The following is a 16832-nucleotide window of genomic DNA, read 5'->3' as shown; positions in this document are numbered from 1 at the left end:
TTTTTGATTGAAATAGAAATCCTCAAGCAGCGAAAGGTTAGAGGCGTTCGCGACGGAAGTCCTCTCGAGGTTGCCTATCCATTGCATGAAGTCTTGCTGAAGTAGTTGATTTTTTTGGCAGAAAACCTCTGAGTGGGAAAATTCTAATTTCATGGCTGAGAAAGTCTTCTTGTTGATAAGAAAGTTTTCACTTTGTTGCCCAGTTCTGAGAGTCTTTTTTTTTTTTTTTTTTTTTTTTTTTTTTTTAGCTCAAATTTCTCCATTGGGACAAGGCTGAAGCTATACCTGACAAAGCTCTTTTAAAATGGGATGCTTTTCCCATGATTCCCCAAAACTCGTTGGCGATTTAAAGTGTGAGAGCGGTGGAGAGACCTTTCTCCTAATCCAGAAAAAGAAAGTGGCAACAACCTCTGTGAAGTAATAAACAAAATACTCTTTGGAAATTGGAGTCCTCTTTGATTGGTTTCCTTCTTCACAGCAAACCTTTGGGATATTATTGAACTTTCACTAACCCTGAATTTATTGTGAAGCTATGGAGGTCTTAGAAGTCCTAACTTTTCACACTTTTAGGAACAGCTCCTCTTGGTCACATACAAGGCTCCCAGGAACTCTGGGACAGTATTCTGGGGCCAGGACTCACTCCAAGTGAAGACCGTCAGCAGGGTCCAGTACTGTAACAACTGGTGAGCTGATCACTCCAAAAAAAAAGGACTCATACAGCTTAGTATGTCCTTATAGCAACAGAGGAAGTCAGCCATACGATCCTTGCAGACTACTTCTCAGTCCAGGGTACAAAAGGGGGCAGGTCTAGCACTTCCGTTTTCCATCAGTGTTATGAACAGCAGGTCCAGCCCTCCAGGTTTTGGGTCAGGGAATAATTTTCACACCTCATTAAGGGGAAAGCACCAAAGGTGATGGGGGGGCGCTGGCAGGCTAATGTTAATTAGCCTAGTTGTCCTTCAAGCAGGCAAGGTTTTGCGTTTTAAAGGTCAGTTCATCAAACTGCAACGCAGCCATTTAAAAGATATTAGAAAAAGTGGTTTAATCATCTCTGTAGCTTTTCTTAAACCAAAGTTATCAAAAATAGGTTTATAATTGCACTTCAGAGTTTATCATAGGATCATCTACAGCCCTTCACAGTGAAAATAGCTTTGGGGGTTAGTCATTGTAGAAACATGTCATCATTTAAATCTTGCATACACTGATTTTAAATACTCTGCACCCTGAGGTGGGCTAGAAGGACTATTTAGAGGTAACATACCTACTCTTTCAAAGTAGGGTTCCTTCCAGTCAAAAGAGTTATTTTGACAGGTTTGCCTGCAGGTGTAAAAGCTTTAGCAGTCTGATATGTTTTCTATTGCCTTCTAGAACAACATGACTCAATACTCTAGCTCCCTGGCACTAAGGACTCAGTCAATGTGCCATCCTAAACCTTAAGATCAGTATGTCAGCACCCACTACACAACCCACTGGGCATAATATGTGTTTCTGGGAGCATTGAGCCCCATGTGACAATAAAAGTACATTTTAATAGAAACCCAGATCCTTTCTCATAAATGAATTACACACTGAAAGAGCTCTAGGGAACAAAATATGCATTTTAAAATGTTTATTTTTCACCCATTCACTGCCAGGCTGTGTTCCCCTGGAGGAGACCAAGAAATTAGTCAAAATACAGCTAAACTTTAGTTTTTTTCAAATAAATGGGAAAAAAGTGCTGCAGAAGAAAGCATATGTTTTTTCCTTGAAAATGGCATCAACAGAGGGTTTGCTAAAATCACCATCTTCCCAGTTTCCAGGAACAGGCAGACTTGAATGACAAAACCACATTTTACAATACAATGTTGGCATTTTACTGGGACATACCCCATTTGTACTATTTTTGGTCTTTCAGCCTCCTTCCAGTTAGTGACAGAAATGAGTGTGAAACCAAAGCTGGATCACGGACAGCTAAACATTTCTGAAAAGTAGACAAAATTCTGAATTCAGAAAGGGGTCATTTGTGTAGATCCTTCAAGGTTTCCCTATGGAAAGTAACAGCTTGAATAAAAAAAATACTGAAATTGAGGTGAAAAAAGGGCCATTTATGTCCACGTTTTCTACTATAACGTTTTCCAGCTATGGACGATTTTTGAAAGCAATATACCATTACATCTGCTGGACTCTTCTGGTTGCAGGGGGATTTATAGGGCTTGTAGGTTCATCAAGAACACTAGGTATCCAGTGCCAATAAATGAGCTGCTCCTTGCAATGGGTTTTCATTGTATAGCTGGTATACAACAAATTATTTGGTGAAATATAAAGATAGGTATCAAGGAAACCTTTGTATTTCCAAAATGGGCACAAGATAAGGTGTTGAGAAGCAGTGGTTATTTGCACATCTCTGAATTCCAGGGTCCCCATACTAGCATGTCAATTACAGGGCATTTCTCAAATAGAATTTTTTACACACTGTCTTACATTTGGAAGGAAATTTGGGAAAGACAAGGGACAATAACACTTGTTCTTCTATTCTGTGTTCCCCCAGGTGTCCCGATATAAATCGTACCTCACTTGTGTGGGTAGGACTAGTGCCCGCGTCAGGAAACGCAATATGGACACTTCACATTTGTACAATGAAATCTGATGTGTTTTTTTGGAAAGTACCTAGCTGTGGATTTTGGCCTCTAGATCATCTGGCACCTAGGGAAACCTAGCAAACCTGTGAATTTTTGAAAACTAGAAACTTAGGGGGATCCAGGATGGGGTGACTTGTGGGGCTGTACCAAGAATCCTTTGCAAACCTCAAAATTTGGCAAAACAACACCTTTTCCTCACATTTCAGTGATGGAAAGTTCTGGATTCTGAGAGAAGCCACAAATATCCCTCAACCCAGCATTCCCCCAAGTCTCCCGATAAAAATGGTACCGCACTTGTGTGGATAGGCCTAGTGCCCGTGACAGAGAATGCCCCAAAACACTATGTGGACACATCAAAATTATCAATTACAAAACTACCTGTTTTAGCAGGGGGGACACCTGCATTTTTGGTCCTTGGCTCAGCAACCATCTAGCGAAACCCCCCAAACCCAGACATTTCTGAAAACTAGACACCAATGGAATCCAGGTAGGTGTCACTTGCGTGGATCCCCCAGTGTTTTCTTACCCAGAATCCTCAGCAAACCTCAAATTTAGTTAAACAAAAATCACATTTTCCCAACATTTCTGTGTGGGATCTCTGCACTTGCACAAATTTCATACCACCCAACGTTCCCCTCAATCTCCTGATAAAAATGATACCTCACTTGTGTAGCTCGGCCTAGTGCCTGTGACAGGGAAGGGCCAAAAACATGTCTAATTTGAGGGGGAACCAAAGGGGTCCAAAAGGGCGGTTTGACAAAAAAAAATGTTTTAGGCTCACAAGTGTGGCAGAAATTTTATTGGTATAGAAGCAACAATGCTGTGATGCAGGAATTTTGTGGATTCCTGCAGTCTCCGGAACGTTCCATCACAAAACTGTGAGGAAAATGTGTGATTTCAACCAAAGTTTGAGGTTTGCAGGGCATTGTGAGTAAGAAAATGGTGTGGGGTGCATGTGAAGCACATCACCCTGTACTCACCCAGATGTTTAGTTTTCAGATGTGTCTAGGTCTCGTAGATTTTTCTAGATGGCAGCGTCCCTAGTTGACAGCATTCCAAAGTCCAAAAGTGCAGCCCTCACCATTCCAAGTGGGACGATTTTGAGGTTTAGCCAAGCTCTCATGGCTCAAATTTAAATTAAAAACCAAAATAATCAAATGTTCTCTTGCTTGCCGTTGGGAGAAGATATTTTAGTGTGCGGGGGGAGCTGAAAGGGGAAACATCCTTTTTTACGACTTTTTTTTTACGAAGGTCGTGGTTAACGAAAGCGCAACAACGTTTTTTTTAACCACGACTTCGGTTTTTTGTGCCTTAACTACGTATGTTCTGAACAACGAATATGCGTGGTTAAGGTACAAAGAAGGGACTTGGCGAAGGTAAGTGGTGGGTTTAGGTTTTGGGGAGGGGGTGGGGGGTCAGGGGGTTTTAGGTTTTGGGGTGGGGTTGGGGGGGTGGGCGTTTTTGGTTTTGGGGAGTGGGTGGGGGGTCAGGGGGTTTTAGGTTTTGGGGTGGGGTTGGTGGGGTGGGGCGTTTTTGGTTTTGGGGAGTGGGTGGGGGTTCAGGGGGTTTTAGGTTTTGGGGTGGGGTTGGGGGGTGGGGCGTTTTTGGTTTTGGGGAGTGGGTGGGGGGTCAGGGGGTTTTAGGTTTTAGGGTGGGGTTGGGGGGTGGGGTGTTTTTGGTTTTGGGGAATGGGTGGGGGGTCAGGGGGTTTTAGGTTTTGGGGTGGGGTTGGGGGGGTGGGGCATTTTTGGTTTTGGGGAGTGGGTGGGGGATCAGGGGGTTTTAGGTTTTGGGGTGGGGTTGGGGGGGTGGGGCGTTTTTGATTTTGGGGAGTGGGTGGGGGTCAAGGGGTTTTAGGTTTTGGGGTGGGGTTGGGGGGGTGGGGCGTTTTTGGTTTTGGGGAGTGGGTGGGGGGTCAGCGGGTTTTAGGTTTTGGGGTGGGGTTGGGGGGGTGGGGTGAGGGATGTAGGGTGAATGGTGCCTATTGCTAATGATTTTATCAGGAATGCCTTTGCAACGAAATATCGTTGTTAAGGCATTAGTGGTAAAATCATTAGTAGTAGCAACGAGGTCGGTGTTCAGACCTCGTTGTTAAGGCAGTAGTTTTTTTTGCAGTCGTTGTTTCGTCGTATATTCAGCTGAAAGACCGTTGCCCCTTTCAGTTGGGGTGGGGGCATAACCATGTCCATACTGGTTGGTAGCCACCACTCCACTATTTGTTTTTAATTCCCTGGCATCTAGTAGGCTTTCTGCTTCCCCCCCCCCCCCCCCCCACGGGAGTGGATCGGGGGTAATTGCCCCATCTGCCCACCAGTGGGCAGAACAACTTTTCTCCATGTATTTAGGGTGGGGGTATGGCCATACTCCATCCCTCTTTTAAAAAAAATAATAATAATTCTTTCCTGGTGTCCAGTGGGCTTTCTTGGGCCTTACGAAAATAAGCCAGTCTGCCCCCAAAGGGGGCAGAAATGGCCAACAGTAATGTACTCCCACGGGGAGCGACCCTTGCCCAAGGGGGTGCCCCCAAACAAAACACACACACACCAATCCCTCGTGCCTAAGTGCTTTCTGTCCCCAAGGGGAGCAGATGGGCATAATAGAAATAGGCTGATCTGACCCCAAGGGGGGCAGAAATGGCCTAAAATCAATTCCCCCCCCCCAGGGTAGCGACCCTTGCCTAAGGGGTCGCTCCCGTTACGAAGTTATAGAGAAAAAAAAGTCCCTGGTGTCCCTGGTGTTAATAATAATAGGCCGATCTGCCCCCATGGGGGGCAAAAATGGCCCCCTTGGGGAGCGACCCTTGCCCAAGGGGACGCTCCCCTCATGCCAATTTCATTAAGAAAAATAAACTCCCTGGTGTCTAGTGGGCATTTCTCCAGCACGATCGCTATGCGATCATGTTGCAGCAATACTCAAAGATGCCTCTCTGTCCTCCACCTTCCCCGTACCGAGGAGAACTAATCTATTTCTCCTCGGTTACGATGGGGGCGACCTCTGATGAGGTCAGCACGCGATCGCATTCTGACATCATTAGACATCGCTGGTGGGGGGTCAGGGGAGAGGGGTGGGAGGCCCACAGGGAGAGCACGAGCGCTCCCCCGTTGGCTGGTTCCAGGACATAACAGTTATGTCCTCAGCACCCCAGCAGTGCAGTCGAGGATGTAACCGTTACATCCTCAGCACCCAAGGGGTTAATAACCCAATCTAATGTTTATGATTTGAATTATAATTAAACAAATATATAAACCGTAAATCTAGAAAATGAATCAGCACTGAAAAGCAAGACCTATTCTAACAAAGTTATTGTTCTTCTAGAATGAACACTCTTTTTTTTTGCTACTTCTGGTCAATATGCTAGCTGTAGCAGATTCTCAAATACCAAGCCCATCTTGAGCTTCAAACGTGGTATACCCTCTCATACCTGGTTCAGAACAACAGGACTGTTCAGAATGAATAGCAATCCTGATATATCTCACAGAGCAGCTGTTGTGTATTGAGGAACAAATACAGCCACTCGGACAGCCAACGAAGGCAACTCGCCACCCCACAGCAACCCTCCATTGAAGTGAGTGCTGAAGTAGTGCCCGGCCTGGCTTGATAACTTGGACAAAATTTCTCCTCCCTATCTTCTATCCCTTTATGCTCACTTTTGTAACATTCAGAGGCCTGCTAATGACTTTTAGAATAAACAATCAATAAGAATTAGTGCAATCGACTTTAAGCCTTTCCAAAATATTACACAATGTTTCTTGAGAGAAAACAACACTTAACATACAATCACTTGGACCATATTTAAAAGCGGCTTGTGCCGCTGGTGCGTCTTTTTTTTTTTATGCACCGATGACGCAGGCTGCAGGGCCATATCTACAAGGCCACACAAAGTCACTTTGTGTGGCTTTACATGGCCTTGCAGATATGGACTAAGGCAGCGCAGCTCAAGTCGCTGTGTTGCCTTCCTCTGTGTCAGAGGCATTGCATGGGTATTGTGGGTTTTCCCACACAGCGCCCATAGATTTTGACGCATTCCCAGATTTATAAGGATTTGTAAAACTGGGAATGCTTTAAAAGTCTATGCCTCCCTATGGGAGGCATAAGGGAGGTGCAACAAGGAGAAATACCTTTATTTCTCTTCCCTTTTTCCTTTTTTTGTGCTGCCTTCTGCAGCGCACATAGAAAGAGGAAAACACCTCTTGTGATTGTTTTTGTGCAGGAAGATGCCCTTTCCTGCACAAAAACAATCATCCCTGCAGCGCAGACACCCTTGTACCATGGCACAAGGGTGTCTGCGTTGGCACATAGCAGCCACATGTGCGCCAGCACAGGGGACAAGGACAGGAATGTGATGTATCTTGTAGACACAGTGCATTCCTGCCCTTTTCTTTTGACGCAGGGCTGCACAAAAAGAAGGCTTGCTGCGCCGCCCTGCATCAAAAGATTGTAAATATGCCTCTAACTTTCTAGAAGCTCAGTTTGTTCATAACGGCTAATAATGATATGCTTCAGCAAATATTGTTAAATAACATGAATGTATTTGCATTAGCTTGGTTATCAAATTCAAATCATATTTCAATGAAACAATTGAAGATCAAAACATGTTAAGAATCTGCGTACGATATAATCATAGTTGTTTATTTCTTAATTATTTCATATCAAAGTACTGGTTCCTGGAGGGAAAACCAATGACTAGTCAGGCCATTGATGTAAACCTGAAAATGTTTTTTTTATTTTTTTTATTCTCCTCCTAGTGGATGGCACATGGTGTACTGCAGTCCACATGTGACATTTAGCTTTCCAAGTTATTGGTATATTTTCCTGCATCCTACACCATGGCCTTATTGGAATGTTAAATATGCCAGTTGGGGATTTACCAATTTTACCACGTTTTAGGGATCAGAGCAGATACACTGGACTGGAAAGCAGTTCCGTAGCATACACAGTTCAAAACCAGTCTGCAAGAAATGGGGGCGATCACTGAAAAAGAGCGATTGTTTCACAGTTTACTTTTTTTTTATTTTCCGGCAGAATAGTGGTTATGTTGGACTAACCTGTCCTAGCAGCTGCATAAATGGCTTAAAAAAAAAAAATGCCATCCGAAACATATCTGTTTCAATTATTGATCTTTAATGCCCAATGGGGAAAAAAGAGAATGGAGATATTATATTCTTTAGGATATAACATTTTTAGCAGATGGAGGGCCCTACTGCGGACTCTATTAGCCATCATCCTATGCTTCTCCTTCGATTGTTTTTCGTGCTGAAGACATGAACTTCGACTTATAATCTAGCCTTAACAATGAACAGAGACCATTTCTATAGATTATCTTCTTCACCTCCAGTCCAACCAACATTAGACGTTTGAAGTTGCAATGAGTAAGCTGAAAGTCCTGGTAATATATCTTATGGAAAGGTGTTCTTCTCTCCCCAAAGGTGTGAGAATGCCCTAACCAGGACTGCAGATCCAGCAGGAGTGAGGTACTCTTCCACACTTCTCTGTATCCTAAGTCTGGTCATACTCTTGCTTTCTTTTCTGAAACTGTAATTACCTTCAGTTGTGTAACTACCTGCTTGCAGGTTCTGCTATACCTGGGTTACATGTTCCACCCAAAGTTTAGATGTAACAAGTAGTCTCAAAATGTCCATAGGTTTTATATATATATATATATATAATCTATCAAATCTTTATCGGACCACAAATGAATCTTTTCTGAATACATTGCTTCACATCAACTAATACGCTTGCCCCCCAAACATATCTTTCAGCTATTGATAGGGTTTTAGATATTCCAGCAGTTTTAGAATCATGAAGCCAACTCTTAGCCTGCTGTCTTAGTTGAACTGATTGCAAGTCCATGGCCCTCCTTTGATGCAGCAGTCCCTCCTTTTGGTTTACATTTTCCTGTTCTATAATATAATATTCTTTATATGTAAACTGTTTTTCTGTTTGCACTGTAGTCAAGAATGACCATGTTAATTTACTATAACAATAAACTAGGTCAACACAACAACTGAAGAACCAGGGTAATATCAGTATCTCAAATAATGGATTCACACAGGAAAATTAAGGGAAACAAAGAAGGTAAGCCAAAATGTGATAAATTCCCTTGTGAATTAACTAAATGCGCTCAGCAGTCAGTTTCAAAAATCAAATACAGTGATGAAAACCAAGTCAAAATGTAACTATTGAATGAAAAAACAAATTAAGGGGTTCAGGTGCAATCAAGCATAACATGAAATTCAAGTAATAGACTGCAGTTGAAAAACAATGAATGCAAATATCAGTTAGTAAATTGAACTTACTCAATTAGAACAATTTATTCCAACACTTATTGCAGTCCATATTATAAATAGGTTGATGTTTCAGCCCTTAAGGTTATATTGACCATGGCCATCAACAGGACATTGTCAAAAAGACATTTAGGAGAAAGCAACCTACCAAAAACACAATGAAAGAAATAAGGGTCAACACAAGAGTGAGTACAAGGTAAAAGCATGGAAACCAGGATCACATCCATCAAGAAGGCTTACCAAAAGTGTTCTGCTAAACAATACATTGAACATAGGTGATGGCCAAAATGGACCTAAAGAAATTCAACAAGTCAATTCAAAGGGCACCACAGCTCAAATGATCAAGAAATCAATGAAAAAAAAGAATACCTGGAACAAAGGGAAAGAAATTCACACTAGAAGGCAACCATTCAAGGCAGAGAAAAAAAACAATGTCAATGCAACCGCAATGAAAGAGGATCTAGACAAATATTGTAAATATTCAAATGAAGCAGCTCAACTGAGGTTAGATGACCAATTTACTATGTACAGCTTGGAGGCATGCTGATAGTGATGCTCATGGCCGTTGGCACACCAGAAGGCATGTCTTAGCCATTCACATCCAAGCCAGCTCCAACCACAGCAAAAAACTCTTCAGCACTGTCAAGGAGTTTTCCTACCCATTAGCAATTGAAAACAGCACCTTCCCCTCCCAAGACCTACGTGACTCCCTTGCCAACTACTTTGCCAAGATATCCACCATATACAGAAACATTGAGCCCCAACCCACCACCACCGACACCCTTTGCCTTCTAGACCCCACAGGCGCCCGCAGCAACAACATATTCACCTGATGGAACCTGCTCACCACTCAGAACACCACAACTTCATGCACTCCATCCACTCAGGATCCACAGAATGACTGTTATGAATTTTGGATGGCAAAATTATTGGTGGATCATTTATCAGTTTGTTCTCATTTTCAGATTGCGTCTGTCAAGACAAGGTGTCTGATTTACCATTATTAGGACCTGGTCTTTGCATTCTTGTATTCAGAAAGGAGAAAGAAACAAATCCCGTCTAAGTTATCTTGAATTTAATGTACCAGCTGATTTTAAAAAGTTCAGATTTCTGTGATGGGTGTATTCCTATCCCAACATATAATGCCTCCAAAAAATAAGCTATTAGATTAACCTGCTCAGTGTCTGGATTTCTTTGAGATAAAAACCTCTTTGTCCTTTTCAACAATACGTGGATGCTTTGCATTGGGATGTTGCAAAATAAGAGGACTCGAAACACTTTATTTTTTAAAAATTAAATGTTTTGTCATGCTCATTAGCCTTTATGTAGTCACCTGATTATGGGTCTTGCTGAGTCAGAAAACTGATGAATGAAACTTCTATAGAACCTACAAAAACTTTGTATCTCCTTGTCTTGAAAGCAGTTGAGTAGTAATATGAAAGAGACACTTATCCATCTTCACTAAAGTTGATGATCTCCTAGCCATTTTAAGACTACCTTGATCTGTTATGTGTGTGTTTCCAGAGTATGAATAATTCAAACTATCATCCAAATAAATTATACGAAACTACATCTAAGTACCTCCCAAAACCTCCTTGGAGAAATATTGAAACACTGCAGGAGTGTTACAGACTTTGAAAACCTTGACTTAATGTTCATTCAACCCAAACTGTGGGTTATGAATCACAGTTTTCCATTCTTCACCATTTAGGACTCTCAGGAAATCGTATCCCACTCAAAACTCTCTATTTCGGCAAATCGCCATAAAAGTACATGGTAAAATACAGCGATGAATTAATTGAGTCTGTACTGTAAATAAAACAAGAATGGAATAAATATTTAAATCTAGTGCCATAAAATACATAAATTGAAAGTTTCATTCTTGGCAACTGTAACATTTACACAAGTCTCCTAATAAGACATCTATAAGTTTAAATTATATCCTCACTCAACTGAGGTACTGTGGTCTATGGCAGGATAAGACATTTAGTGCAAAAGCGGTATCTCAACATTATTGGATACTACTTGCTGGGTATTCAGCTTCTGCCTTATTCTCCACATTGACAGTAAATACAGTGAGACTGCAAAAACTATGCTTTGCCTGGTGTGTGATTTCAAAAATCTTAATCCCTCTTTGTGTGCCCTGACACCTAAGTTCCGGCACACTGGTATAATTAATTTTTTCCTATACTCGGGTAGGCTGGACAACAAAATAATATGTGCTCCACCATTTCTTTAAGCTCTTCACAGGAGCAGAAGCGTCCATATCGAAATTGTTAAAAGAGCTTCCTTGCAGCTACAGGTTCAATCTCGTCTAGAAACTGCTGTTCCTCAAATTCTCCCTTCATCATAATGAAGGCATCAGTTAAGAGACCTAGGGCCTGATTACAACTTTGGAGGAGGTGTTAATCCGTCCCAAATGTGACGGATATACCACCAGCGGTATTACGAGTTCCATAGGATATAATGGACTCGTAATACGGCTGGTGGTATATGTGTCACTTTTGGGACGGATTAACACCTTCCTCCAAAGTTGTAATCAGGCCCCTAGTGCCAGATGTACGAAATTCTGGCATTGCGACTCACAAATTGCGAGTCTGAGCGACTCGCAATTGGCGACTCGCAATGCCAGATGCAGGATGGTGTCTCTGACACCATCTGCGAGTCACAAGGGGGTCGCAAAGGCCCACCTCATTAATTTTAGGAAACTGGAAGACAGCAGACCACCATGTCTGTGACTGCTTTTTAAATAAAGCAGTTTTTTGTTTTGTAATGCAGCCTGTTTTCCTTAAAGGAAAACAAGATGCATTACAAAATGAAAAATGAAACGTTTCAGTTTCATTTTTTCAGAGCAGGCAGTGGTCCATAGGACCACTGCCTGCTCTGAAAAAATGTTTTCAAGGCCATTCACATGGGATCCCTTCCCTTTTGCGAATGGGTTACCACCAGTGTGACACTGGTGGTAACTGCGAATTGCTTTGCCACCGCGTTCGCGGTCACAAAGCAATCCTATATCGCGATGCGACTCGCAAATAGGAACACCCCTTCCTGTTTGCGACTCGCAGGCCTATTTTGCGAGTCGGTAACCAGGTTACTGACTCGCGAAATGGGAATAGGCATTGCGATGTGGCTTTTGCGCCTCGCAAACAGCGATTTTCACTGTTTGCGAGGCGCAAAAGCCTTGCTACATCTGGCCCCTAATGTAGACTGCCCTTCATGTTTCTTTTCTTATGCTGCCGAAAATTACGCTTGATGGGTGATTTTGAAATCACACATGCTTCCCTGGAGGTAGACAAAAGTCTCTTATTCCCTAGCACTATAAGGGTCTCTTTTACATACTTAATCCAGGGAATGTTATCGGACTTGTAGATGAGGAGAACTTCTTTTAAGCCCTGTCGATATGAGCATAACTCAGGTGTTGCCCAAATCGTTCTCCAATACACAACAGGTCTCACACCAATCCCATCAGAGGTTCGTCTGAGATCCTTTTTCCAACCTAAGTGGGAGCATGGGGGTACTGATAGGGAGGGCCGTCAGTTACGCATATATCGATTTTCAGCTGCCACCAGGGTGCTCAGATTCCTAAAACCCCATAACTCTGCACCATGTAGGGCTGTTCCGAGAAGCCTGCTGATTGTAAATTTGGAATGCTGGAGATGTGGGCTGGAAATGGGTGCCTCAGTGCATTTTCACTATTCACCCAGTTAATTGTTCGAGTTTAAACCTACGCTGCGCAATGTGGCCATGCCATTCAAGCTGCCCTGTTAGTGTGATCCCTAAGTACTCCAACATATGCACACACTCTAAAGGAGGTCCCATTTAACGTGGGATTAGGTCCTGCAGAATGACAGGGGTTTAGCACTATGTACTTCATTTTATCTACATTAATCTCAAATCCCCTCTGCCTGCAGAAGCAGTCAAAATGGTCCCATTAGTGATTTGGAATGCGTATTGTCTGCAAACATGAGAGTGGGGGCTCTATTGTTTGCCAAGCACTGATCAGGGTAGTCTACCAGATCGTTAATATACAGTGTGACTAGAGTGGGGGCAAGAACACAGCACTGTCTATCCCCTCTATTGGCAGGGAACATATTGGTCAATTTACCCAATTGGCCACATCTCACCTGTGCTTAAGTATGCTCATGGAGCCTAATAATAGTGTCCAAGAGGTATTGGGGGATCCCTGCATCAGTTAACACCTGTCAGAGTGTTGATGTAGGTACTAAGCCCAATGCAGATGGTAGATCTACGAATACCACATGGAGATGGCCACCCCCTAGAGCAACTATATTCTAAAATAAGGGCTGGAGTTGGAATACTTTATCTGTGGTGCTAGTGCACTCATGAAAACCGGCTTGCAGTGGGGTCAGTGTCTCATTCGCGGTTAGCCAAACCTGTAGCCTACCCAGAATGATCCTAATAAACAGCTTTTGAGGGCTATCTAGAAGTTCTTATGGGCTGCTAGTTTATCAGGAGCAATCTGGAACCCTTATTGTCTGTCAGTATTATTTCTGCTTCAGCCCAAGATGTAGGGATAAGTGCACCTTTCATTATGGCATTAAAGTACAGTGTAAAGTAGAAGCTCCAGACAACAATCCTGTTAGAAATTGGGTATTTGGTTGGCAGTCAGGTTACCCCTTGTCCAGACGAGGACCCTCACTCTAGTCAGGGTAAGTCACACACAATCCAAATTATCCTGTTGCCACCCTCCGGTAGCCTGGCACTGAGCAGTCAGGCTTAACTTAGAAGGCAATGTGTAAAGTATTTGTGCATTAAATCATGCAATAACACAGTATAACACCACAGAAATACACCACACAGTGTTTAGAAAAATATATAATATGTATCTGGTTAAATGTAGGTAAAAACAATTATGATTCAATAAGTACACATTGAAATATCACTTCGAAAATGATAAAAAGAGTCTTCAGTTCTAAAAAAGTAACTAATGTCTCTTGCAAGCACAAAAGTACCTGGTTTGCGTTCAAGGGAATGCAAAGGAGCAGTTGTGTGGAAAACGGGGAGGTGTGCGTCAATTTTTCCGGCACACACAGACGATGCGTTGTTGAGTTTTCATGCAGGGCAGGCTTTGCATCGATTTCTGGTATGTAGACTGGGATCCTCTTAGGGTTGTGCAGTTTTTGGACGCCCCGGGGACGATGCGTTGAAATCCTGGGTGTACAGGACGAAGTCACGGAGGCTGCGTTGATCTGTTGGGCGATGCATGAAAATTTCTGCTGCACAGCATGTGGTGCGTTGATTCTTCTTGCAGGAGTGATCCACCTGGACTGTTGAGCAATCACAGATGGCTGTGGGGAGTCTGTGGAAGGCAATGGATTGGCAGCTTGAGCATGCAAACTATTTGCTTTGGAGGAGGCATCTGATAATAGCCCTGCCTTGTTAGTGGGTAAGGGGGCTACATTAGCATTAGATGCGTTGCCAAAACCAGCGGACCGTCTCCTTTCTATTAACTCTATTTCAGTGGATATGACCCCCATAGCTCTCTGTAACATCATGTTGATTGCGGTAGTTTTAGGGGGTGGGGTTGATGTGGAAAAACCTCCTACAGCTTTTCTCTTGCCCACCACCACATGTTACAGTGATCAAGTCACTCAAAAAATACTTTAAAGACAGGACCTCCACGGTCACAGATGAAAGAGGGTTGGCCCAGCCTCCTCTGGGCTGTGGATGGGCCCACCCTTGACCCAGGCTTTGTCCGAGCACGGCCTGTGTTTTAGTAGTTCACAATGAATTTCAGGCGCTAGTGAGGGGGTGTGTCTGTCTCCTCCACCCCTCTTGCAGTAGCACCTCCAGGCACGAGTCTCTATGGGACTCAAATTCCCCAGCCACAATCCACATGAGTCCTAAATTGTATGCTTTTCGGAGAGGTAGTTTAGTGAACAATTTGGCTTTTCGGATCTGATTTACTAAAACAGGTATAAGAGGAGGTAGGTGATTGTGATGGTCTAATAAACCTGTTAGCCATATTTTAATCTAAATACTGTCTAAGTATGTTCTGTTTCTGGTTCCGTGTGTGCTGGTACTAGAGTACTAGGTATTGATGCACCAGGTTCAAAATCAGTCTTGCAATCATAATACTAGGGTGGAGGGTATTCATTTATTTCTCACTTTTTTCTTGCCAAGCACGTGCTAGACCTGAGATCCTTAGTGTGGACTTCCCCCAAACATTTTGCTTTCGCCCCTTCTATTTTATGAATTTGTTTTTATTGGCATTAGGACTGCTAATTACTGCTAATTAGTACCAAAGTACTTGTGCTTTCTCCCTTAAACATGGCAAAACTGGTGTACACCTGACTGGTGACTTCAATTTACTATTAAGTCTCTAGTAAAGTGGTACTACTTGTACCCAGGGCGAGTAAATTAAAATTCTACTAATGGGCCTCATGGCAGTTTAAAACATGTCTCAGGCCCTGCATTGTAGCCTGTAGTGCAGTCTTAATCTTAAACTGCCAATTTGACCTGCAAAATTAAACCTTTTGCCAAGCCTAAACCTTCCTATTTAATACATGTAGGGCAGGGTACGTGGGTGTAAGTTTTACATGCCGTATACAGGGATGTGGAATTCCTATCGCCCGACGCCCGGGACATCTTGTTTGGGGTCAAGGGCAACAAGTTTTTATGTGTACTTTGTCCTTGGGACAAGTATGCCCAACCCTCTGCAGCACAAACCCTTTGGCTGCCTGTTTACAGAGAGTGGAACTCTCTGCAGTTGAGGTAATGTGTTACCAAAAGATAATGCTGTTCGAACTTGTATTTACGGTTCATTATTTGAAAACCTTCATTATTAGGGTGAGTGCTGTAAGTAAATGTTTTAAGGTCACACTTCACTACTGACGTTGGTTCCAGTACTAAAAAAAAATAAAACGTGTATACACATGTTTGAAAAGTTTAGGCTATGAGGCTAAGTATAATGCTCCCAGAATGCTCTCTGATTATATGCAAATGAAATGTCATTTAGTAAAATGTGTTGATGCATGCTAGTATTTCCCAAAAATATTTCTAATGGAAAATCAGTGTAACCATTTTCAACACGATTATGGGAAGCATGAAAATAAACAAACACTGACAAAGCCAACTGATCTCACATATTTTTATAAGTCTTTTAGTTTCATCAATGCGTGTCTTGTTTTGACATGGCTTTTGTAACACTTTATTGTTGTGGGAGCGACCAGGCCCTCAACATTGTAACAAACACTGGCAAAAAAAAAAAAAAAAAGTTTTTGAAATCTGAAAGCACAATTTGCCACCAGTGGCATAACAACGGCCCGCAGCCGCCCTCCAGGGGGCCCCTTCAGCACAGCACCTGCCCTGAGTGAGTCTGGAGAGGGGGCTCCTCCATGTTCTTTGCAAAGGGGCACCCTCCAGTTTCGTTACGTCGCTGATTGCCACTGTAGTTCCTGACACTGAACAAAACTACTTTGTGTGCCAATATGCTCCTTGTGGAAGAGCAGAATGCGATCACTCATAGTAAAGCCAGCCGAAAGAGAGAGAAAAAGAAGTTTAATAAAAACAAAATGTCTTAGTTAACACCAGACCTAATTAGGGACCAAGACCCACATGTAGGTAGCTTTTTGCATGTCGCAAACAGCGACTTTCGCTGTTTGCGATGTGCAAAAAGCACATTGCGATGCACAAACCCAGTTTTGTGGTTCGGTAACCTGGTTACCGAATCGCAAAACGGGCTTGCGACTCGCAATTTGGAAGGGGTGTTCCCTTCCTAATTGCGACTCGCAGTGCAATGTAGGATTGTTTTGTGACCGCGAACGCGGGCGCAAACCAATCGCAGTTTGCACCCATTTCAAATGGGTGCTAACACTTTCGCAAAAGGGAAGGAGTCCCAATGGGACCCCTTCCCCATTGTGAATGTCACTGTAAAAAAAATTTCAGAGTAGGCAAATGAAACGAAAAC

This window comes from Pleurodeles waltl, chromosome 5, assembly GCF_031143425.1.
Source record: "Pleurodeles waltl isolate 20211129_DDA chromosome 5, aPleWal1.hap1.20221129, whole genome shotgun sequence".
In the NCBI taxonomy this organism is placed as follows: domain Eukaryota; kingdom Metazoa; phylum Chordata; class Amphibia; order Caudata; family Salamandridae; genus Pleurodeles; species Pleurodeles waltl.
This window is presented reverse-complemented; position numbering follows the sequence as displayed.